We start from the raw sequence: 3,620 nt of genomic DNA, 5'->3' as shown, positions 1-3,620 counted from the left end.
ATGTCTACTTAATGAAACACAAGTCTGAGACCTTTGAAAAGTTCAAGGAATTTTAGAGTGAGGTTGAGAATCAACGTGACAGGAAAATAAAGTTCTTACGATCAGATCGTGGAGGGGAATATTTGAGTCACGAATTTGGCACACACTTAAGGAAATGTGGAATTGTTTCACAACTCACGCCGCCTGGAACACCTCAGCGTAATGGTGTGTCCGAACGTCGTAATCGCACTCTATTGGATATGGTGCGATCTATGATGTCTCGTACCGATCTATCACTATCATTCTGGGGTTATTCTTTAGAGACTGCCGCATTCACTTTAAATAGGGCTCCGTCGAAATCCGTTGAGACGACATCGTATGAATTATGGTTTGGGAAGAAACCTAAGCTGTCGTTTTTGAAAGTTTGGGGATGTGATGCTTATGTCAAGAAACTTCAACCTGAAAAGCTCGAACCCAAGTCGAAAAAATGTGTCTTCATAGGATACCCTAAGGATTATCCTCATAGCTGCCAAGAAAGCATATGTCCTTGAAGCACCGCTAGGTGATGCACCTGTTTTCCCAGCAACTCAAGACGTTCTGAACGCCTGGCAGTCACGTAGTGATGATTACTCCCTGGTTCAGTGCGGCATGCTTTACAGCTTAGAACCGGGGCTCCAAAAGCGTTTTGAGCAGCACGGAGCATATGAGATGTTCCAAGAGCTGAAAATGGTTTTCCAAGCTCATGCCCGGGTCAAGAGATATGAAGTCTCCGACAAGTTCTACAGTTGTAAGATGGAGGAGAATAGTTTCGTCAGCGAACACATACCCAAAATGTCTGGGTTGCACAACCGCTTGTCTCAGTTGGGAGTCAATCTCCCGGATGACGCGGTCGTTGACAGAATCCTTCAGTCGCTCCCACCTAGCTACAAGAGCTTTGAGATGAACTTCAATGTGCAGGGGATGGAAAAGACCATTCCTGAGGTATATTCAATGCTGAAATCAGCGGAGGTGGAGATCAAAAAGGAACATCAAGTGTTGATGGTGAATAAAACCACTAAGTTCAAGAAAGGCAAGGGTAAGAAGAACTTCAAGAAAGACGGCAAGGGAGTTGCCGCGCCCGGTAAGCAAGCTGCCGGGAAGAAGACAAAGAATGGACCCAAGCCTGAGACTGAGTGCTTTTATTGCAAGGGAAACGGTCACTGGAAGTGGAACTGCCCCAAGTACTTAGCGGATAAGAAGGCCGGCAATACCAAAGGTATATGTGATATACATGTTATAGATGTGTACCTAACCAGCGCTCGTAGTAGCTCCTGGGTATTTGATACCGGTGCGGTTGCTCATATTTGTAACTCAAAGCAGGAGCTGCGGAATAAGCGGAGACTGGCAAAGGACGAGGTGACGATGCGCGTCGGGAATGGTTCCAAGGTCGATGTGATCGCCGTCGGCACGCTACCTCTACATTTACCTACGGGACTAGTTTTAAACCTCAATAATTGTTATTTAGTGCCAGCTTTGAGCATGAACATTGTATCTGGATCTCGTTTAATGCGAGATGGCTATTCATTTAAATCCGAGAATAATGGTTGTTCTATTTATATGAGAGATATGTTTTATGGTCATGCCCCGCTGGTCAATGGTTTATTCTTAATGAATCTCGAACGTGATGTTACACATATTCATAGTGTGAATGCCAAGAAATGTAAGGTTGATAATGATAGTCCCACATACTTGTGGCACTGCCGCCTTGGTCACATTGGTGTCAAACACATGAAGAAACTCCATGCAGATGGACTTTTGGAGTCTCTTGATTATGAATCATTTGACACGTGCGAACCATGCCTCATGGGAAAAATGACCAAGACTCCGTTCTCCGGAACAGTGGAGCGAGCAACCAACTTATTGGAAATCATACATACTGATGTGTGCGGTCCAATGAGCGTTGAGGCTCGCGGTGGCTATCGTTATGTTCTCACCCTCACTGATGACTTGAGTAGATATGGGTATGTCTACTTAATGAAACACAAGTCTGAGACCTTTGAAAAGTTCAAGGAATTTCAGAGTGAGGTTGAGAATCAACGTGACAGGAAAATAAAGTTCTTACGATCAGATCGTGGAGGGGAATATTTGAGTCACGAATTTGGCACACACTTAAGGAAATGTGGAATTGTTTCACAACTCACGCCGCCTGGAACACCTCAGCGTAATGGTGTGTCCGAACGTCGTAATCGCACTCTATTGGATATGGTGCGATCTATGATGTCTCTTACCGATCTACCGCTATCATTCTGGGGTTATGCTTTAGAGACTGCCGCATTCACTTTAAATAGGGCTCCGTCGAAATCCGTTGAGACGACACCGTATGAATTATTGTTTGGAAAGAAACCTAAGCTGTCGTTTCTTAAAGTTTGGGGATGCGATGCTTATGTCAAGAAACTTCAACCTGAAAAGCTCGAACCCAAGTCAGAAAAATGCGTCTTCATAGGATACCCTAAGGAAACCATTGGGTATACCTTCTACCTCAGATCCGAAGGCAAGATCTTCGTTGCCAAGAACGGGTCCTTTCTGAAGAAAGAGTTTCTCTCGAAAGAAGTAAGTGGGAGGAAAGTGGAACTTGATGAGATGACAACTCTCGAACCAGAAAGTAGCGCAGCATAAGAAAATGTTTCTGTGGTGCCTACACCGACTGGAGAGGAAGTTAATGATGACGATCATGCTCAAGTTACCACTGAACTTCGTAGGTCCACAAGGACACGTTCCACACCAGAGTGGTACGGCAACCCTGTCCTGGAAATCATGTTGTTGGACAACGGTGAACCTTCGAACTATGAAGAAGCAATGGCGGGCCCAGATTCCAGCAAATGGCTTGAAGCCATGCAATCCGAGATAGGATCCATGTATGAAAACAAAGTATGGACTTTGACAGACTTGCACGACAAAGCGACAGTTCTGTTCCAACATTAAGACTGCAGAGCCGACATCCATCTTATCTGATGAATGTATGATCTCCTTGACCCGGCGAACCCAATGGGTCGTGGACTCACCCTCCTGCTGCTTACAGTTAGTCAAATCCACAATTGACATAGACTGCCTGCAGGGATCTTTGAAGTTTTGAATGAACCGGGCTTTCAGCTCAGCCCAAGACCCAATGGAGTTCGGCGGTAACCCTTTCAACCACGTGCGGGCAGTTCCATCTAACATCATGGTGAAATACTTGGCCATGGCCGCCTCACTGACCTCCAGCAATTCCATAGCCATCTCATAACTCTCAATCCAGGCTGCGGGCTGTAAGTCTGCTGTATAGTTAGGAACCTTCCTAGGGCCCTTGAAATCCTTAGGTAGACGTTCATTACGGATGGCTGGTACCAAACAAGGGACTCCCCCGGTCCTGGTAGAAATTCCTACATCAACGGACGTCGTCGGATAAGCCGGGGGGGTCTGATAAGCCGTCAATTGAGGCGCCTGCTCTGCCTCTTGCCGCGCTTGGGTCGTTGCGTAGAAGGCTCCATTATGAGCCGGGCCATGGCCAGGGGGCGGGTCATGGCGTCGCACATTACTTGAACCGGTTGCTGAGACCATGTGCCGGCTGTAACTCGGGCTCTGGCCTGGCCAAGGGGTCGAGTGGATCTTGTCACGGCTATAGG

The sequence above is a fragment of the Triticum aestivum genome, chromosome 2D (genome assembly GCF_018294505.1).
Source record: "Triticum aestivum cultivar Chinese Spring chromosome 2D, IWGSC CS RefSeq v2.1, whole genome shotgun sequence".
Classification (NCBI taxonomy): domain Eukaryota; kingdom Viridiplantae; phylum Streptophyta; class Magnoliopsida; order Poales; family Poaceae; genus Triticum; species Triticum aestivum.
This window is presented reverse-complemented; position numbering follows the sequence as displayed.